This window comes from Amborella trichopoda, chromosome 13 (assembly GCF_054954075.1).
Source record: "Amborella trichopoda isolate Santa Cruz 75 chromosome 13, AtrichopodaSantaCruz75HAP2 v2.0, whole genome shotgun sequence".
NCBI lineage: Eukaryota > Viridiplantae > Streptophyta > Magnoliopsida > Amborellales > Amborellaceae > Amborella > Amborella trichopoda.
Genome location: NC_142348.1, coordinates 10,268,243 through 10,291,633, shown reverse-complemented (window position 1 = coordinate 10,291,633; position 23,391 = coordinate 10,268,243). Strand labels below are relative to the sequence as shown.

At 35.6% G+C, this 23,391-nt stretch overlaps 1 protein-coding gene across 46 annotated transcripts in view; it reads left to right on the top strand.

Annotated features, from left to right (window-relative positions):
* Nucleotides 1-1,029: 1,029 nt before the first annotated feature.
* The window catches only part of LOC18432164 (Peptidyl-tRNA hydrolase family protein), a 40,780-nt gene continuing 18,418 nt past the window's right edge, over nt 1,030-23,391 (top strand). For 29 of the 46 annotated variants that reach the window (XR_016046866.1, XR_016046867.1, XR_002280591.2 and 26 more), the window contains exon 1: nt 1,030-1,267. The gene's annotated coding sequence lies outside the window, so the exon portion shown is untranslated. Of the gene's footprint in view, nt 1,268-9,486; nt 9,647-23,391 lie in introns of all 46 variants that reach the window. The other 17 variants (XR_016046868.1, XR_016046864.1, XR_016046863.1 and 14 more) reach the window with 4 other exon arrangements.

Below are 23,391 nucleotides of genomic sequence, written 5' to 3'. Positions count from 1 at the left end.
TTTTCTAGGAGTGCCGTTGCATTATACTATGATACAACCGTTGTATTGGATCATTGTTATATATATAGGCTGGTGATCTCATGCAATGATTGTATCATAGTATAATGAAACAATCTTCAAAAACTATGTTAAGACCATTTGTTTGATCCAAATTTTAGAATATACATTCTTTTCGTTTTAATGAACAACCACAAAAAAGAAAAATTTGAAAACACAATATAGAAAATATTTTTTTAGCTCAATTAATATAGGCTGTCTATTTTAATAAGATGCTTAGATCTAGGCTTTAGAAAGATTTTTTTATTTTTCAATTTTTTTAGATGGTTTTATTATCATTAGATGAACATTGTTAAGAAAGAAAAAAATGATTTTGATTTTGTAAAGGCTAGATCTTAAAATTCACCAAATGAATGGTCTAGATTCGTTGTTGGAGGGGACTCATTTTGACCATATCTAGAGTTCAAATTGAATTTTTGTTGTTTGGGGATTCATTATTTAGATGAAAAGAGTATGTGTGCAAACTTTTGGTTCATACAAGTGCCATAAATATAGTTTTTAAGAAGTGTGATTGCATTATACTATGATAGAATCGTTATATATATATATATATATATTTGAATTCCTTTCTTCACCATTCATTTTAACTTTTAGTGGATATAACATTTTTTGACATACGTCTCTTCACTGGATATAACATTTTCTAACATCCATCTTAGATATGGATGATAAATAATAGACAGGGGACAGCATGGTAATAGGTGAGTCGGCTGACCCACCCATTGCTACAAAGGACAGTTTCCATAAGTCCTTGTAGAAATGAGTCCCCTCATAAAAATCTATTTTTACCATAGACTTTGGACCCAATTTTTGAGGACGTATAATCTCTAGCATGGAGATCACGAATATGAAAAAACAATTAAATTTTAAAAATTAAAAATAATAATTTTATAAAAAGAATATTTGAACGGTTGGTTTCTATTGTCTTTGGATGGACCACCCATTTATTTCGATTTTTAAAATGGATGATTTGTACCTAGGGGGACACAAATGTAGGAATACGTCCCCGACTCATGAAACAATTTTCTTACAAATGTTACGCTCTCCGTGTGGGAGCAGTCTAGATATCTCCAATTATCTTAAACAACAACAATGACTGTGGTATAAAAGTAGATTGTGAAGTCTCTGCACCGATTTAGGGCAGGCGCAAACATTTCTTCTTCAAATGAGTATAGGAGCAGAGAACCCATTTCTCTAGATTGATAAAAAGGTACTTTTAAGCCTCTGATAATTATTTAAGCTCCTATTCTCTCTGTCTCTCTCTCTCATATTTATTCAGTTTATAAAACGCTTCCTTATGATGTAAGCTTCTGCATTTGCCCGTGGATATATAATAATAAAAGCTATGGGTACGAACTGTTTGATAACCGAGTTATTTAGTGGGTGATGTGTAAAATTAAGATTTTTCTCGTCCTTTTTCGTCTATTTTATGACAGAGCACTGGAAATCTGTTTTATACTCCTCTGTTCTTTGGTTTTTCCCTTTTTTTTTTTTTTTCAAATGTTTCGGTCTATGCTACTATTTTTGTTACACTACTAAACAGGAGACTTCTGCCAGTCTTTTTTATTTTTTATTTTTTTTCTATTGCTGAATATGCATAGTTTGATGATATTTTTTCCAGTTCAATAGCACAGAGTTATCATGGAGCCACTTGCTATGATGGGTTTCATTGCATTTTAAGTATAACCTCTCGTTAAAGAGCTTTGTATCGCATCTTGTTAGGAGTGGATTTTAGTTTTCAGGGCGTCAAAACCAGTGAGGAACTTGTTTCATGAGATTGTCGCTTATTTCTGGAAAGAAATTGGATTTGCTTTTCTTGTGTTAGATATCAAGGTTTATTATGCATAATTAATTATAATTTGGTTTTTTCTTATTTTTGTATTTTGTTCATTTTCTCCCACCCTGTCATTTAACTGTGATCATAGTGCTGTTACATTGATTGTAATTCAGTATGTTGAAATTGGGTCGAGCAAGTAATGGTTATTATGAACTCCAATAAGGTGTTATTGCCACGTAACCTTTAAATAGCAGCTTATTGTTGACTTGACTACCAAGCCAGTTGGTAACAACTGTAATAAGTCAGAGTCCATGTGGAAAGTGCTTTGACATCACGCTGAACCTTATTTACTTTGATTGTGGTCTGGAATATTGGAGACGAAACCTCATGGTTGCTTGGAGAAGAAATGGGTTCAAGAACGATCTAAGAAATGAGTCGAGGACACAAATAGTTTGCATCCATCTGATATCCAGCCCACATTGTAGTTTGGGCTCATTTGAAATATTTCCTCTTCCAATTTATTGCTTACCTCATTTGATTGTCTTGATTTGAATCCTTTACACCACCAAACAAAGCTTCAAATGATATCTTTAGAAAATCAAGCCCAAGTTGATTTGCAAATCTTCAAGGCGATTTTTTGGGTGCAGAGAGCTCCCTAGTTGCATCTCAAATTTTACCTCCATGATCCACCTCTCTCAGGTCCCTCTTTGCCCGTGACCCTCTAGTACCCTTCTCTTTCTCCTTCTTCTATTTGGTTCTTCCATACCCTCTCCATCTAACCACTTATTCGTTTGCCCTATCTCTCACTAATTGCACCACCATCTTAACAGAAAGCAAAGAAGAAGAAGAAGAAAGAAGAAAGAAGTAAGAAGAAAGAAGAAGTTTAATTAGAAGGTAGGCTCTTGTAGGTTTTAGTTCTTTAAACGTATGATCTAAGGTTTGCTGATGGTAGGAGCTGGTAGTTGATAAGATAATGGAGGGTTTGCTATTTCAATGCTAGTTTTTGGGGAGTAACTCAGGAGGAAGACTAGAGGGTTGATTTCGTGTTGTTGCTTTGAGAGTCTTTAGAGAAGACGAGTTGTGGGGTTGGAATGGGAAATTCCCTGAGACTGGGGTAATGTAGAAAGAGAAAATTTGAGTGGTCCAACGGATAAACTCTAGGGTCATGTAGTGAGAAACATCAACAGGTGGTCTCTAGGGTAATGTAGTGAGAAACATCATTGTTAACATTGTTAATTTAGAATCCTTATCTTCAAAGCGGTGATTTATTTATTTAATATTGTCTCATTGTCGCACGGTTTTCCTCAAATTATTTATATACCACATTTATTGTTCTTGTTAATATTCTTAGGTTAGAAGTATCATCTTGAAAGCTAATGTTTTTAGTTCTTCGTTTCAATAGTGGGGAAGCTACCAAAGGAAACAATATAGATATATATATATATATATATATATATATACAAGCATATCTAACTAGCAGTACATGCCCATTCTGAAAATTTATCTATCTTCTAAGAAGCGAAGCAAGAAGTAGGGAACTTCTGCCGACCAAGTCCGAACAACATTACATATTGATCGGCCTATAGCATACATCCATATCTCAGCATTCAAGACTCTGGGAATTAAAGAACCTCCTTTTGCTTGGGCGGCCATTTAGAGGATCGGAGTGAATAGAACCAATTGATGGCTAGATAGAAAAGAGTTAGTGGCGGGCATGAGTAGTGCAATGTGCTATATATATATACATATATATATATATATATATATATATATATATATATATATATATATATATATATATATATATATATAAGTAGTCATTGCACCAGCATTCTTCGGATCAAATAGGAAGTAGTAGTAGGTTCCCCATTCCAATCGCAAGCAGGTTTTTCTACATTAGGAAAATATCCTATTCAATTGTCTCCTTCAAATCCATTTTTCTATAGATGATTTGGATCATCAATAGGAAGGACTAGTAGCATTAAGGTCTCTAAAGTCACTACAGGGCCGAACAGATCCGTTTGTTAGAAACCGTGGTGGGCTTTATATATATATATATATATATATATATATATATATATATGTAGGGCAATGATTTCATGCAACGATGGCATAGTAATATGATGCAACAACCTTCAAAAACCATGTTATGGCTATTTGTTTGATCCAAATTTTGAAATATACATTTTTTCATTCTAATGAACAATCACAAAAAAGAAAAAAATTGAAAACATAACCTAGAAAGTATTTTTTTAGCCCAATTAATATACATCGTTCATTTTGTTGAGATTCTTAGATCTAAGTCTTAAAACGATTTTTTTCATTTCCAATTTTTTTGGATAGTTTTATTATCATTAGATGAACAATGTTAAAAAAAAAAAAAAATGATCTTGAGTTTATAAAAGCTAGGATCTTGAAATTCACCAAATGAATGGTTTAGATTCGTTTTTGGAGGGGACTCATTTTGACCATATCTAGGGTTCAAATTGAACTTTTTTTGGGGGGGATTGATTATTGAGATGAAGAGAGTGTGTGTGCAAAATTTTGGGTCATACAAATACCACAAACATGGTTTTTTAGAAGTGTCGTTGCATTATACTATGATACAACCGCTGCATTAGATCATTCCTCATATATATATATATATATATATATATATATATATATATATATATATATATATATATATATATATATATATATATAAAGGTTCAAGTTAGAAAGGGTTGTGATGGGTGTATTTATAAAAACAATCATTATTTTTTTATTAAAAAATTATTTAAATAGGTAACTTTACCATTAAGCAAGGGCAAATTTGAAATTTTCACAAAAGTACAATGGCATTTTGGAAGTTAGTGTTTTGGAATTTTATTTGTAGAGTGCCTTTGTCCTTTACTTAAAATTTCAATTTTACTCCTTTTGGAGATGACAAAAATACCCTTTGTCTTGTAGTAATATTTACAAATTTGCCCCACAAAAGTAACTTTTTTTAAAAAATAGACAACAAAATTAACAAATCCACCCTTCACAACTCTCTCTATCTTGGACCTTTGTAATTTGAAGGGTTGTGAAGTTTAGAATATCGCATATATATATATATATATATATATATATAGACCTACGGCTCAATCAAGAATGTACGATACTAGACCAACCCCAGTAGATATACAGTTTGAAGAAGATTTGGTTTCCCACACTGTATCTTACTCAGGAAAGACGATCGTTAATTGGAATATTGATGGTATGTCTGACCATCAGATACTCGATACCATGAAGCATATTACTATGTATGCCACTGCCTGTAAAGTAGCAGGAAATCATGACCAGGAAATAACTAAGGCTATTGTCTGTGGTTTTACTGGATGGCTACGAGGCTGGTGGGACTTTCATATGAGTGAAACCACTAAAAATCAAATATTAAATGCCACAAGACAATGGACTGTAAAGAATGAATTCAATCAAGATATTCCCCATAGTGAAAGTGATGCTGTCAATACACTCATATATACAATAGCCCTCCATTTTGTAGGGAGTACTTCTTTGTTAAATGCTAGGTCGGAAGACTTATTATCAAATCTCAAATGTCCAACATTATCTCATTATAAGTGGTATAAGGATGTATTCTTTTCACGCTTTCTAACCCGAGTGGATAGCAGTGCGGACCATTGGAAGGAAAAATTCATAGCAGGTCTACTCTATTTGTTTGCTGAAAAGGTAAAAACTAGACTAAAAAATAAGAATCAAGGAATAATCCCTAACTCCCTTTACACTCTAGGAGAACTGTCTGCAGAAATTGTGCAGAAGGTGTTGCCCTATGCACTGATTTAAAACTAAAGAGGCAGTTAGATAAACAGAGAATGACGGGGAAAAAAGAATTAGGAGATTTCTGCGAACAATTTGGTTATAACACGGTACCCTCATCTGATAAATTATATAAAGGAAAAAATAAGAATAAAAAGCATAAATTTGGGCAAAAGAAAGATATTAGGGAAATTTCACTAAGAAATTTGCCTCGAAAGCCAAATTCAAGAAAGGAAAAAGAAAGCTTCTAGTATGTTATAATTGTGGGAAGGTAGGACATTATAAAAATAATTGTAAGGTTAAAAAGAAAATCAATGCCTTACAGCTGAAAGAGGATATCAAAACCCAGATATATGATATACTTCAAATAGATGATGAATCAGATATGGATACCTCAAATTCCGAAACAGAGTCTCTTGTAGGAAAAATCGAGGATGAAAATCTAATCTTAAGTACCTCAGACTCTGAAGAAGATATAGAAGATTGTCTCTGTAAAATGGTTAATACTCTTACAAATGAAGAAAATCTAATTATAGATTTAATAGATAAAATATCTGACCCAGAAATTTAATACAGTATTTGAAAATAGCTAAAATAAAAAATAAACCTGCTCCTCTTGTTAAAACACAAGAAGAATATAGTTTTGCAGAAATACTTAAAAGAATCAATAAAAGAGAATATACAAAAGGAACCTTCTATTTCTGAGTTGAAGCAAGAAATAAATGAGGTAAAAACTGAGGTCCAGCATCTTAAAAATAGAATAAGGATTTTAGAAATGACTGCTGACTTTTTAGATGCAGGAACTAATGATGAATTAGAAGTTGATAGCCTTCTTGATACCCATAAAAGAATAGTATCACCAATTGTATCTCCTGATTTAGACAAGCCAGAATCCTCCAGCCCAACCAATAAAAATTTACGAGAAAACAGTTATCGAAATTTATTGGATAGAGTAATTACTCAAAAATGGTTTACCCTGATAAGAATAATAGTAAACAGAGAATATAGCTTTCAATCCCTTGCCTTAATAGACTCAGGCGCTGACCTTAATTATATAAATGAGGGATTAGTACCAACCAAATATTTTGACAAAACTACTCAGATACTTAATACACCAGATGATAGTAAACTAATGATAAAATATAAATCATCTAATGCTGCTCTATGCAATAATGGAAATTGCTTTGAAATGCCCTTTATAATGGTTAAGGGGTTAAGCCAAGCTGTTATCCTTGGAACTCCTTTCTTAAATTTATTATATCCCTTGAAAATAGATAGTACATGAATTGAATCAAATCTAGATGGTCATAAGGTAAAATTCGATTTTATAGATAAACCTAAGGTTAAAGAAATTAATAATGTCAAACAGACTATAGAAAATAAAGAAATGTTTTTATGCTATTTAAAAGAAGAAATAAAATACGAATTAATAGATGAAAACCTTCTATTATCAGAAAACAAAAAGAAAATTGACAATATTAAGAGAAAGATAGAAGAAGAAATTTGTAATGATTTGCCAAATGCTTTCTGGAATAGAAAAAAACATATGGTGAGTTTACCTTATGAAGAAGGATTTAATGAAAATAAAATACCAACTAAAGCTAGACCAATCCAAATGAATACTAGACTCCTTGAAATATGTAAAAAAGAAATTGATGAATTACTCCAAAAAAATTTAATCGGGAAAGTTCTTTCTCTTGGAGTTGTTCAGCCTTTTATGCAGAAAAAGCTGCAAAAAAAGAACGAGGAGCACCAAGACTTGTAATAAATTACAAGCCTCTAAACCAGGTACTCAAATGGAGCAGGTATCCTATACCTAACAAAAAGGATTTACTTGATAGACTGGTCCATGCATGTATATTTTCAAAATTTGATTTAAAATCTGGTTATTAGCAAATACAAATAACTGAAGAAGATAAATATAAAACTGCTTTTAATGTACCTTTTGGACAATACGAATGGAACGTAATGCCTTTTGGGCTAAAAAACGCTCCTTTTGAATTCCAAAAAATAATGAATGATATTTTTAACCCTTATATGAAATTCATGATTGTTTACATAGATGATGTTTTAATATTTTCAGAAAATATTGATCAACATTTTAAACACATAAATATATTTATAAATGCAATCAAAGCTTCAGGATTGGTTGTTTCAGCAAGAAAGATCAGTCTCTGTCAAACTAAAATGAGATTCTTGGGTCATAATATCTTCCAAGGAAGTATTACCCCTATTGATAGGGCAAAAGCATTTGCTTATAAGTTCCCTGATATTATTCTCAATAAAACTGAACTCCAACGATTTTTGGGCTGTTTAAATTACATTGCCGACTTTTATGAAAACCTGGCCATTGATGCTAAACCTTTATTCGCAAGGTCAAAAAAGAATCCACCCAAGTGGACTAATGAACATACTATGGCAGTCCAAACAATAAAATATAAAGCTAAGGAATTACCATGTCTTATACTGTCTGATCCCAAGGCTTTTAAAATAATTGAATGTGATGCCTCCGAGATTGGATTGGGAGGAATTTTGAAACAACGAATAAATAATAAGGACCAACTTGTCCGTTGTACTTTAAAAGCCTGGAATAATACTCAGCAAAATTATTCTACGGTTAAGAAAGAAATATTAGCAATAGTTCATTGTGTCACCAATTTTCAAAGTGATATTCTTAATCAGAAATTTTTAATTCGCACTGATTGTAAAGCTGCTAAAGACATTCTTCTCAAGGATATTAAAAACTTGGTTTCGAAACAAATATTTGCCCAATGGCAAGCAATTCTCTCCTCTTTTGATTTCGATATCGAACATCTTAAAGGCAATACTAACTTCCTTCTTGATTTCTTAACTCGTGAATTTTTGCAGGGGGGACAGAGATAGAGTAAACAGCCAACGACGACCAATAATAATGAATATTAATAGTCAAAATAAAGGAAAAAATAAGATAGAAATTGTTCCATCATCCTCTTCTGGATCACCTATAATAAGTTATCCACCACTTTCACCATCCCCAGATAAGCCTATGATAACCTATCGAGGAACCCCAAGCCTGCTAGTAAAAAGACAAGCGCAAGAACTTGTCCTTTCTCCTAGTCCAATAAAAGCCCCTCCTTTAGCAAAATCTTTGTTTATAGAAACCACTTTTCTTATCGATTCAATTATAGAATAATTGCCAATCGTTATCTGATAAATAATTTAAATCCCTCTAATGGCAATAAGACGAGGGAATGGTATGAAGCAATTCTGCTTGAAATAGGCTCAATCACTTTGGTACACTTCTACCAAAGGAATACAAATATTGTGGCCAATTCAAAACTGCAAATAAGAAAAATAATAACATACAGAGAATGGGGATTAGACCCAATGAGAAGTAGAAAATTACAGGCTCCAGAGTTCAATAATAAATATTTCAAATATTCTGAATATATGGATGCCTGGCGTAAAGTGTTTGCCCTCCAAAATAATAATAACTCGCATACTTGGTTTATACAGATGAAGATGCCAGTTGTGGAAAAACTTCCAAATTGGTTTAGAAACTGGTTCCAGATCTGGGGATTCGGAACAGATATTCTCCTTAATAAAATACAAAAGTCTCAAAAGAAATTTGCAGAATACAATAATAATGACCCCCAAATAGATCATCATTTATACTTCATGGCTAAATATCAAATCCCTTGGATTATGAAATGGAACTTTTCAATATCTGATAATTTTACTAGTGATTGGGAATATATCCCAAGGTTGGGCAAGAAAATATACTGTGCAGAGATACTGTGCACTATGCCTGCCACTATGCCGACAACTTTTCGGTCCCCTCATAATACTGTTCATAACCTTTCACTGTGCAGAGATGCTGCCGACAACCTTTTGGTCCCCTCAAGGAACCTTTTAGCCAAATCAAAGCACTGTTACAGCTTTTAAAGCGATATCGACTTATGAAGAATAATTTATAATCGTTTGAGATCCGAGGCTTATAAATAGTAGGAGCCTGGCATAAGCTGAAATGCGGTAAGACAGAGTCCTTTCTCTCTACTCTCTTCCTTCCCTCTGCTATCTCTTTGTTCTCTCTCTTCCATTTCTTTTTTAAATCTCTGTTCAAAAGAGTCTGCTTACTTCTCTTCTCAGCTTTTGGGTACTCCTCTTGAAGTCCGGGTAAATTTCGAAATATCTCAATAGCTTATTCTTGCTTTACTTAAAACCTTTTACAGGTTCTTCTATCCATGTTCTTTAATAAATCTCAGTGAATGTCCAATCTCAAGCTCTTCTTTTTAATAACTTCTCTGTTTGTAATTCTTGTACTTATTAGTCACTGTATATCCGGTGGTGTATCATATACCAATCGAAAAGTTGAGTAAATGTGTGACTGTAATCTTAATAGTCTGCCTACTTACTGTCCTGAAGAGTGGAAGCTCTTCACAGCTTCTGTATTTGTACTATGTAAGTTCCTGCTTTCATATATTACATTTCTTGTAAGTTATTTGCTTGTCTTTTTGTAAGTAATTTTTAGAATGCAAATAAAGTTTATATTTAATATAAAGATTAGGGAAATTACCTCTACAAATTGGATCGTACTAGATATTTCTCCCTTCTCTTTGTTTATTCTAATAGCTGTGTTGGTTTACTTTGGATTCATTAGGCTGCTTATGTAATTACTATTGATTATATAAACCTGAATTATAGCTAGAAATATAGCAAATTTGATATATATATATATATATATATATAAGGAAAAGATCCTGTCAGCCCACTGGCTGATAGCCACAGTATCAACCAATGGCCCAGGTTGAATTTGGGCCCAATCCAATGGTCACGACCTCATTTCGTATTTGAATTTTTATTTTTTTTATACAAATCCAAAGTGCTTGAAATTTTGAGCGTTTACTATTCTTTAAAAATATTAGAATCTAATAAAAATATTAAAAAAATAATTTGAAAAATATAAATTGACCAAAATACCCCCGAAATTTATATTTTTCGACTTATTTTTTTAATATTTTTATTAGGTGCGCCTTGATAAGTAGAATCTATGTCTACATTTTCAAGTGATTTGAATTTGTATAAAAAAAATAAAAATTCAAATACAAAATAAGGTCGTGACCGTATGATCGGTCCAGATTCAATCTCTCTCTCTCTCTCTCTCTATATATATATATATATATATATATATATATATATATATGAAAAAGCTACAGTCAGCCCATGGGTTGATGGAATAGTGTAAGCCCAACGGTCCAGATTGAATTTGGGCCAATCCAATGATCACTGTTGTATTTCGTAATTGAATTTTAATTTTTTTCGACAAATCCAAATCACTTGAAATTTGGAGCGTCTATTATTAGAAAATAGTGGAATCTAATAAAAAAATCAAAAAAATAATTCACAAATACTAAATGAACCAAATACCCTTGAAAAGTTCTAGGGGTATTTTGGTCAATTTATTTAATGCGAATTATTTTTTTAATATTTTTATAAGTTGCGCCTTGATGAGAAGAGTTGATGCTCGAAATTTCATGTTATTTGGATTTATATAAAAAATATTAAAATTATATTACCAAAATACTTCTTGACCATCTGATCGGGTCAATTCAATCTGGGCCGTTGGGCTTATACTATTCCATCAGCTAGTGGGCTGACCTTAGCATCTTCCATATATATATATATATATATATATATATTAATTTTCTCTTTGACTTTTTATAATATTCTTTATCCTTATTCTTCTTTTTGGCTTTAATATATTTTTTTTTTTTGTATTTTTTCTTTTTCTTTTTGACGTAGTTAGGCATATTTTTTCTATCTAAATAATAGCCAAATTGCTCACAGAAATCTCCAAGTTCTTTTTTCTTGGTGAGCTTTTGTTTATCTATTTGTCTTTTTAATTTCATATCAGTACAGAGGGCTAAGCCTTCTGCACATATTTCTGCGGAGAGTTCTCCGAGTGTATATGATGAATATACTATTATTCCATTATGTTTTTTGCGAAGTCTTTCCTTGACTTTTTCTGCAAATAGATATGGAAGACCAGCTATGAATTTTTCCTTCCAATGGTCTAGCTGGCAATCTTCACGTATTAAAAGTCTTGAGAAAAATATATCCTTATACCATTTATAATGAGAAAGAGTAGGACAGCGTAGATTAGAGAGCAAGTCTTTTGATCTTGCTGCTAATAAAAATATGGGCTCCCGAGGCAATACTCGCTGGGGAAAACAACCCATGCACTCTTTAGTACCATATGAAGGGGAACCCTCACCCCTGAATATTCGTTCACCATCTCAATCACCAGTTCATCAAATTACATACCCAGAAGCACGAACTTCAACTCCTACATTTTCACCTGCCCAATCCAAGTCTACTATTCCTACCAATACTCCCAGATCTGAATACATTGAAAAGGCCTTTTTAATGGACATTACCATTGATGAACATCAGGTTCACATGGATCCAAGCAAGCTTGCACCATTTTATCTTTTAAATCATCTTAATCCTATTAATGGGGTTAAGACCCGAGAATATTACGAAGCCATTTTAATGGAAACAGGGTCCATCTCTGTTGTCCACTACTTTCAACAGAATACCCGAATCATAGCATATTCAAAGGTACAAATAAAAAAGCTTCTTCCTTATACTGAGTGGGGTTCTAATCCCGCACAAGGGAAGAAATTACAAAATCTTGAATTTTCTTATAAATATTTCAAATATGCTGAGTACATAGAAGCTTGGCATAAATTTTTCTATTATCAAAACCCCAACAATACTCATAGCTGGTATTTGCAATTCCGGCTACCAATTTTTGAAAGGTTCCCCACTTGGTTTCAAAACTGGTATTTCGTGTGGGGATCAACTGCTATGATTTTACCTCCTGCTTTTAAGGAGCTGCAGGAGCAATTTATACAATACAATAATATCAATAATTCAGTTGACACTCACCTTTACTTTATGGCTTTATACCAAATCCCTTGGATTATGAAATGGGATTATACCATCTCACCCAATACTTCCAACGATTATACATACATCCCTCGTTTGGGAAAAACCATCTCTGTAAAATGGTGGGATATCTTTCAAATGGATCTCACCAAAGCCACTCCAAAAAGAATACCGCCCAAAGCACCTATATACCAGGAAAACCCAAATACTCCAAACACTTCATTCGATTTTCCTACCTACTTGAGAAATATGCTTCAAACCAACCCACATGCTTCCAAGGACGAACTTGAAAAACAAATGAAAGAGATCTTTGCTGAAGCAGGAAGAAAACCTACATCTTCCGAAGAAACAGTTCAGTCCTCTCCACTACACACCAATAGGTATCTCCAGCTCAGTCAGAAGGATCCAGAAGAAACAGATCCAGACGAAACAGATCCAGAAGAAGACGATCCGGACGAGTTCAGCCAAAGACCATGAATAATCATCATCACCGTCCAGAAGAAAGATAGTATATGGGACAAATAAGGGTCCTACCACCAACGACAAACACTCCTATTGTAATAGGGCCGATGCACATAGATACTGTTTACTTTTTTGAAAAAAGCATCTTCCTATGCTTGTCCACTAGCACCTCTCTCTCTCCCCCTTGTCGTTTTCCACCGACATCTTTCTCTCACCTCTCTGTCACACTGTTTCTCTCTTTTATCCTTTATTGATAATGGAGGACAGCTGTTCCACCTTCTTTTGACTTCATCCACCGACAAAGGCATCTCATGCCAGCTGTTCCACCTTCTCTTGTCTTCATCTGCCGACAAAGGCATCTTCTTCTTTTGTCTTCTTTCAATAATGGTTGTCAGTTGGACGAAGAGATTCTCTTCGACCTCTATAAGAAGGAAACTCTTCCCTCTTCCTCAGCAGGGCCTCACTCCTCTTCTTTCCTACTAAGAGCCAACTCCTCTCTTCTCTTCCTAAAAGCCAAAGCCTCCTCTGAGCCCTTACCGGAAAACCTCTGAGCCTTTACTTGAAAACCTCTGAGCCCTTACCGGAAAACCTCTGAGCCTTTACTTGAAAACCTCTGAGCCCTTACCGGAAAACCTCTGAGCCTTTACTTGAAAACCTCTGAGCCCTTACCAGAAAACCTCTGAGCCTTTACCTGAAAACCTCTGAACCTCCTGACCTCTACAGTACACCTCTGCTACCTGTAACCTCAGACCTCTGAATCTTTAACAGAAGCCTTTGAACCTTCACCGGAAACCTTTTACCTCTGCAGTCTATTTTCAAACTTGAACCTTGAACCTTGACCTAAACCGCATAAACTTCTACATCCCTGAAACCCAGTTCTAACCGAACCTCTGCAACAGTTCCTCCTCACCATCCTATCTGCAGCTATCATTGCCCTCATAGCTGAACCAGGTTCACTCTCACCTTACTCTTAATTATGTGTGATTGCAATATCAATAACTTGCCTTCTTACTGTCCTCACCACTGGAAACTCTTTTCCAGTTACTGTGTATGCACCCAGTAAGTCCCTTACTTTCTTTCTAAGTTCACTCTTCTTTGTTATTATCCCTCTCTACTCTGTTAATTATCCCTCTGCTTTATTTCACTGCAATATTTTCCTGTAATATTTCTGTATTTTTTGTAAACAAATGTGGATATTAATAAGATGCTAGTGTGATTTTATGCATACCTATTATGCAGTTTAAAATCTTGTTTAATATTAAAATAGGAAACACTAGTTACGCTCAATGGATAGTACTTGATATCTCAATAGTTCCATTCATAGGAATCATATTATTCTGCTTAAATATATATATATATATATATATATATATATATATATATATATATATATGGTTTTGGTTTCGCCTAAACAATGTCTCGGGTGGGGTCGGCTAGAAACGGTCCTAACCTTTGGCTTATGCACAAAGTGGCCGCTCTCACGACTCGAACCTGCGCTCTTTAAAAACCATGTTACGGCTATTTATTTGACTTTAATTTTAAACTCTACACTTTTTTAATTCCAATGAACAATCACAAAAAAGTACAATTTGAAAACACACCCTAAAATATTTTGTTAGCCCAATTATTATAGGCTGTCCATTTTAATGAGATGCTTAGATCTAGGCCCTATTAAGGATTGTTTTCCTTTTCAAAATTTTTAGATAATTTTCTTATCAATAAATTAACAATGGTGAAAAAAAATAAAGATTTTGAATTTGAAAATACCTAGATTTAGAAATTCATCAAATACATGGTCTTGATTCATTGTTGGAAGGAACTTATTTTGATCATATTTAGGGTGCAAATTGAATTTTATTTTACTTGAGATTTATTATTATGATGAAGAGAGAGTGTGTGTAAAATTTGGGGTCAAATATATGTTATAAATATGACTTTTTACGGTTGTGGTTTCATTATATTATAATGACATGGTGACATGATATCATTGCCCATATATATATATATATATATATATATATATATATATTCTATAGGAAAACACTACGCAACGCCTATAGGTGAAAATGAACAGTGATTTCGCTTACCCCCATCACCGTCCAAAGTTCATCGCGCAGTCACGATTGTCCTGTAGCGGTTCATTTTTCATTTTTTTTCTACTAATCGGAATGATTTGAAATTTGAAGCGTGTATTCATCAAAAATAGGGGTATCTTCGAAAATTATAAAAAAAATATTTTACATGAAAAAAATTGACCAAAATACCTCAAAAACGTTTCGAGGGTATTTTGGTTAATTTAATTTTTGCGGATAATTTTTTTTAATATTTTTATTAGATGCGCCTCAGTAAGATGTACATACACTCCAAATTTCAGGTCATTCTGATATGTTAAAAAAAAAAATGAAAAATAAAACACTACCAGACAATCGTGACCGCGCGATGAAATTTGGACGTTGATGAGGGTAGGCGAAATCACTATTCATTTGTGCCTATAGGCGTTGGAAAGACTTTTCCTATTCTATATATACAATGAGACTATTTACTTTTGATATAGGGAGGTCACAATCATCATTGACCATTAGATTTAAAATTGGATGGTTGAAGATGTGTCATTGTTTGGGCATGAAGTCCAAAATAAAATTTTTCAAATGTATCGACACACTTTCATCTATTGGATTTCATATCTAATGATTAAAAGTGATTATGATTTTTTTTACCAAAAATAAATGGTCACATAGTATACAATCCCATATATATATGTTTGTTTGTATATTATATGTAATTATTTATGTATATATATTATATGTATGTATGTATATTATATGTATCTATGCATGTATGTATGTATGTTTATGTATATGTCTTTGTTGGATGTCATAATCTTGATTGATTGTGTCGTTACTAGAATTGAAATGAAGCCTTTTATCAATTTCTATATGCACTTTCTTATGTGTTTCTGTGCTAATTTTAATGTTTCAAAAAGCGGACCGCCCAGCACCTGGGCGGCTGCTAGGTGGTTTTAGGGGCCTGGTCGCATCGCCCAGGCCTAGGCGCCCAAAAAAAGCGATATCCGTGGGCACTCGCCTAGGTAGCTGGGAACCCGTCGAGGTGGCCGCCTGGGCGGCCAACCAAGGCCTGCTTCCCGCCCAGGGGCAGAAATGGCCCTCGTTAAGGGCATTTTTGGGTTATTTTTTAACACCAAAGGTGAAAAATTGTGGGTTTTAGGTTTATTTAAAACCTAGAACCCATTAGAGCCTATTTTAGAGAGAAAAAACCAAAAAAATAAAAATTTCTACTAGGCCGCTCAGGTTCTGGGCGCTCGCCTAGGCGTTGGGTGGCCTTGACCCCCCCGACCGCCTAGGTGTCCCCTAGCGCTTTTTAAAACATTGGCTGACTTGTTTTTTATTTATAGATTTATCTATCTTATTATCCAGTTTTTAGAAAGAATTTCAAAACTATGGTTATGCTCGCCTTTTCATATTAGCAAAAAAGAGAGATAAAGTTAGGGGATCTAAACCATATTAAATTTATTAAGAGTGATGATCAAAGGGTCTTGGTGAAGGATCAACGAAAGGTAGAGAGTTTATTTATCTTGGGTCAATATTATAGGAAAATGGAGAGTTTGAGGAAGATGTTGCACATAGAGTTAGAGCTGGGTGGGCGAAGTAGAAACATGGAACTTGATTTTTACGTGATCTCCGCATATCTATGAGCTGAAGTGCAAGTTCTATGGGACAACTGAGAGACCAGATTTGCTTTATAGGGTAGAATATTGGGCGATGAAGAACCAACATACTCATAAAATGAGTGTAGCTGAGATGAAGATGTTAAAATGGATGGCTGGCAAGACAAGAAGGGCTAGAATTCAAAATGAATGCATTTGGAAGAACTTAGGTGTGGTTCCAATAGGCGATAAGATGAGAGAAAGAAGACTTAAGTAGGCTGGCCAATTACAACACAGACCCAGTACAACACATATTAGGAGGTGCGAGTTAGTTCAAGTGGAAGTTAAAAAAAGGCAAGGGGTAGGCCCAAAAGGACATGGTTGGAGATGGTGAGAAAAGATATGGGGACTTATGGCCTCACTGAGTGCATGGCCCTTAATAGAACATAATGGTGGACTAGGATTCCTGTAGTTGACCCCACTTAGTTGGGAAAAGGCTATGATGATGATAATGATGATGATTTTTCCTTTATGCTGATTTTGATTATGGTAGCTGATTTCTTTTTACAAGGAGGAAAGCCATACTATTACAAAACTGAAAGGCACGAGTGAACCAATGCCTATTGGGCTATGGTTCCCCATGTTATTGTTAGATGAACAAAAAATTGAAATTGCTATTCCCTTGTATCTTCATTCATTTGATGTGCTAATTAGTCCAAGATTGTGTGAATTTCCATCATTTTTGTGCATCGTGGGATCAGGTGGGTCTGAATGTGCAATATCATTGAGGGGTGATAATGGTGCTCTTTGAGGGGAGACAGGTCTTTTAGTACAATATAAGCCTTAAGTTTTGAATTTCTAAAATTGTTGATAACTAAAATTTAAAAATATTCTTCCTAGCAAAAAGATTGAAATAGAAATGGTAAAAGCAAATGGGAAACAAAGGTAATTCATATATGACTCTTCCTTCGCATAATGTTGTTCCTAATATTAACTAGCAATATCAGTTACCATTATTTTTAAAAGGGATGATGAGAATAAGTTACACTAAGTGCATATGTGCATTCCTTTGTCTTTTTGTGTGCCTACATACTTGTCTGCTGTGTAAGAAAAGCGACAGTTAAGAAAGAGAGGACCCTTTGCGTGAAACGCATACAGTTGACTAAGTTACACCAAGTCCTTTGTGTTTTTGTGTGCCTACATGTGTGTCTGCTATGTAAGAAAAGCAGCTGTTAAGAAAGAGAGGGCCCTTTGTGTGAAATGCATACAGTTTGTTCAATAGATTATTGATTTTCATTACATACAAATATTCCAAACAATTAGAATTCTAGTTTCAAAAAAAGACAATCAAACAGGCTATAGAATCTTAGCATTTCCCAATCGCAATTTTGATAGATGAGTCAAACACGTCAAGATGGCAAATGCCAAATTCTCAAAATGCAAGGGAAAATGCAATTTGGAAATTTATCAGCAAATTTCCAACCTTGGTTATCAAACGGTGCTTTAGAAAGGGAAATGAGGTTGATAAATAAGTCATATTTAGAAATAGAGGTAAATTCATGGAAAGATATGACTAGGAAGTGTCTGCTAAGTAAGAAAAGCAGCAGAGGGCGCCCTTTGCTGAAACGAATACAGTTTGTGCAATAGATTATTGATTTTCATTACATACAAATATTCCAAACAAATAGAATTCTAGTTTGAAAAAAAGACAATCAAACAAGCTAGAATCTTAAAATTTCCCAATTGCAATACCTGTCTAGTGGGTACTCTCGGATTAACCCAACGCTGTATTCCAACTCTTTATAGCAATTCAAATGTTAACTTATATAAAAAAAAATCATTTCCCAGTCGCAATTTAGAAAGATGAGTCAAACACTTTGAGATTGCAAATGCCAAATTCTCAAAATGCAAAGGAAAATGCAATTTGGAAATTTGCATGTTTATCAAATGGTGCCTTTAGAAAGGGAAATGAGGTGGATAAATGAGTCATATTTTGGAAAAGCGGTAAAATTCATGGAAAGATAGGATTAGGAAGTGTTGGGGAAATGCATAAGAATGTGTTGGGTCATGGGCATTAACATTGAGGATTAATGTATCACCAGAAACATATAGATAACTTGACGACATGCTTATGTCTGCTGAGAATTCTAGGGACTCTCCACCCCAAATTTATACAACCGAAAGGATATCATCTGGTACCATCCACAGAGGATACCAAGGTCCTCACGTCGGGACCCACCAGAAGGGGATGTCGTGAAGCTAAAATTTGGATGGTAGCTTCCGTGTATCTCAGGATCCGCAGGAGCAGGTAGCTTATTTCTAAACACCATGGTCTAAACTGTCTTCCCACTCAAGACCACTCAGAGTTTGAGATGCGACCTAAGACGAAACTTTGCCTAGTTGACTAGTCTATAATTCTTTGACTAGGAATGGGGCTATTCTTAGTAGTAGTTTCTGCTAACCTTGTTGCATGTGCCAGCAAGGAGGCCGCATGCCATTGAGGTTTTGTCAGGTGTTTGAGGAGATTTTTGCCATTATCAAATATTTGAGTGACATATTTGGCGCAAAGCTAACAGCTAGGTAGATACCCCAGTAGAGCTAGAGTAAATAAGGACATATGAAGTCATCCACCCCTCAAATCAGAAAACTTTAGACCGCATTTTGTAGAAAGCACAACCCAGCAAGCCACTTCATTGATAAGCCATATACAAGCAAATTGGGGATGTTTTATTACCAATCGCCTTTTTTTGACATTTTTGCGGGGGTGTTGTATTCTTAACCCCAATTTCTTGACACACTTGTACATTTCTGTTACTCATAGCAATGAAACAAAGCTAGCTATTAAAAAAAAAAAAAAAAAAGAAATGAAAAGAAAAAAGCTAAATGCTTTTAACCAAATGTTTTTATGAATGTATTGGAAGCTAGCTTTCATTTTTATTATTGCTGATCACTCGTTACAACCATGGATCTAACAAAAGTGTGACCAAGAAAGAAGACATAATGGTGTAGTTGTTTGGAATTATGTCCTTTCATGACCGTAAATTTCGACATTTTGGATAACTCTTAACTTCAGTGGGAGTTAAAGAGTGACATGACTCTAGGATCTTGATGCACTGGGACCATGGGAACCCCGAGTGAGTTATGAGGAGGATTTATATGCATTGAAGGTACCGAAATGGTGGTGGATTATGACTTAGTCAGGGTTGGTTATTATGATTGTGCCTCATGATTGAGTGATGGGTCAAGGCGATATGATTTATATGTTTATGTGATTATGTGATATGAGCTCAATGATGAGATAGCCTTATGCAGGAAGGTTAGCGCTAACATAGGGCATTGGTCTAAATCCCTCACTCTTAGAATACTCTTGTAGCATGTTCATATACAGTCGCAATGCATGGAAAACCGCTCTTCTAGGGATCCTTGGTACGAGGTATGTACATGTGTCAAGAGATGGACCCCCGTACCATGTGTGTGCATGTCCTCTAGGGGATGTGAAATCCACTTATGCTTGGGGATTTAGGGTCACTCATTGGTTTGACTTTGATAGACTAAGATCATGAATCCCTGATTATGCATTGTGGGTCATGAGTTTATCGGGTCCTACCGAGAAGGTGGCTTTGGATTCCTGGTCTATCCGAGTGGAGTGCTTCGATTCCTAATTCAGCTCCAAGGATGCTAATTTCCTTTGTAAATGTTTTTAAACAATGTGAAAAAGATTTTTTTTTGATGAAAAATCATTAAAATGATTTTTGTGGATTTTTGAAATTTTTTTCTAATTTTTCTGAGCAAGAAAATGCATTTTTCAAAATTGTTTGGATGAAATGGCAGTTATGGACAGTCTTCCGGGGCCCATACGGGACGCCCAAATGGCCAATGGGTGTCAATGTGGAGGCCTACGGGGTCCCACGTCACCCCACATGGAGGATGACATGGCGGTGACATCAACCACCTTGGGGACCCTCATGTCCTTTCGTATTTTGTTTAATTAAGTGAGGGGCATTGTATTTTGGTATTTTGTTAAATATTGCGATTTTACAAAAATATTTTGAGCACATGTTAATGTTATACGTCATTTTTGACATACTTATATCCTCGAGGCAAATAAGGAGAGAGCCAGTAGTAACTTGGTTTCGACGGTACCCAAGACACCGCCAGACCACGGGAACACTCCAAAGAAGTGCCAGAATGGCTTCACATTGCACTAGAGGGTAGTTTGTGATACCCTAAGGACATTTGTAAAATTTCGTTGCACTCTGATAAGTTTTGATATGATCAGGACGAAATTTGGTTTTCAAATCCAGTTTCTATCGTGCTAAAAATGGACCCTACAAACTACAACTCTATTTTGTGGGTCTCAAAATAGTATCAGACCACTTCTGTTAGAGCCAGAATGTCGAAAACCCCTAGGTGCCAAATTTCGGCTCAATCAAACTCTCTGGGACCATTCTGGGCTTAACTTACCATAAAAGGTTGGGTTTTACACTATTGCGGTGCAGTCTCAGTGAACCAATTTCCATTTATAGAAACCGTGTTTTCTCATTTCGGGATGATATTCAAATGATCATAAGTTGCTCATTTTGAGTCCAATTAAGCTCAAATTTGGACACGAGCTAGATCGCAACGACCCGATCGTTTTGACATAAGGCACGTGTCATGGCGTGACCCGAAACAAGAGAATTTCTAGAAAGAAGATGGGTCCAGAAACATGGAAATTCAGATTTTATAAAAGAGAACACCTGATTCTTGGAGAGGCCATAGCTCAAGATCCCGGTGTCGGATCGTCGCAAGTATGCGTCCGTTGCTACTGTGTTGCGAAGAGCTACAGTTTGGTATGAGTTTTACATATGATCAGAGGCCGGATGACACAAATTTTGAGTTTGAAAATGGCATACTTTTCCGGTTGTCGGAATCCCATTTTTCGGCGACTTCCCAAATTTGGAATATGCTTAAATGGAGACCAAAATAGACGAAATTTATTGCAAAATGATTATAACAGTGTCCTCTTTGATTTGTGATGAAAATGAAGACTTGGAACGTCATAGATCATGCTAAATTGATGGTTGAAGAGTTACAAAGTTTATGGACTTTGCTGGTTTTCGGGTTCTTCCTAAAAAATCCGTTTCAAGATGATCAAAGGGAATCAAAATGCTCACAAAAGTTCAAACATCAATTCTGTGACGATTGATCGTCCGAATTACCATTATAGATGTCCGAAAAAGCTTCGGAAGACAAGCAATGGCGCGAGGCCCCTAATGGAGGGATGGTTTTGTCATTTGTTTAAAAGTGCTTAAGGGTATTTTGATCATTTGGTCCAAATATGAGATGATTATTTTAATTCATTAAATGCGTATTTTTTGACAATTTTGGGTACTTTTAAGCACTCCGCCCTCTTTTAGTGGTTGCTCTATATAAGGAAACCCAAGTCATTTGTAATGGAGCCTTTTGGATAATTCTTGAAAGTTAAGTCATTTGTTATCAAGTTCTTTATTGTGCTTGTGCTTTGCTTTCAAATTCAAGACCAAGAGGAGAGGAGAGAGAAACATTTTCTAGAGAACAAAAATACCCCTAGAGCATCATGCACCTTAACCCATCCCTTACTCCTCACCATACACCATAGGGTACCATATGCCCTACACCTACCTTACCATACACCATTGAGTCCCATACTCCCTACACCTCACTGCACACCATACACCTTAGAGCCCCATATACCACACTTAAACCCAATTTGCCTAATCCACCTAGACCCTAGCCTTGACCCACCGAACCCAAACCTCTCTCTCTAATGTGCATGCAAGGAGACCGATGGATGCGCACCTAGGTTCGAGCTCATCCTAGGTTTGCTCTCTCTCCTCTCTCCCTCTCTCTCCTCTCACTCTCTCTTCTTTCTTTCTTTCTTTCTTTCTCTCTCTTCTTTCTTTCTTCTCTCTCCTCTTTCTGTGTCTCTCTTCCTTTCTCTCTTTTCCTTTTCTCTCTCTTCTTCTTTTCCCCTTCTTTCTCTCCTTTCTCTCTCTCTCTCTCTTTCTTACTCATACTCAAGGAGGGTCCGAGCACCCCTCCCCTTCTTTCCTTCTCTCTCTCTCTCTTCACTTACTTCCCCCTTTTCGTCCAAAGCTACGGACTCGCGCCTAGGGCAGGCCTGACTTCCTTCTTCTTCTTCCCTCGTGTTGCTTTATCTCTCACCCTCATTGAGTGACTGACCTGCGCCTTAGGCTGGTCCGCTCAACTCTCATCTATCCTCTCATGTCTGCCCTCACCATCTCGTACTCGCGCCTTCAGCCACTCTCTCGTTCCTCACTTATCCGCGCCTAACATCCATACTCCTATCTGCACTTAATCCACCTACACTCTTGCACCCGCGCCTTCAGCCACTCTCTCGTCTCTCACGTATCCACACCTAACCCATCTCACCAGTCCTCATCCGCGCCATCGACCAACACACTTCATCCGCATCATCATTCAGTACCCTCCATCCGCGCCATCATCCAGCATTCATCATCCGTGCCATCACTCTCATGTCTTCACTTCCACCCGCCATATCCTCTCGCCTCTCTCACGCCCACACCTTGTCCGCCCCTATTTCACGCATGCCCTCATTCTCTCGCGCTCGCGCCCAGCATTCGCTCACACTGTCACTCGCCCTCACTCTCACACCCATGCACACCCTCACTCTCCCACACCCGTGCCCAACATTCTC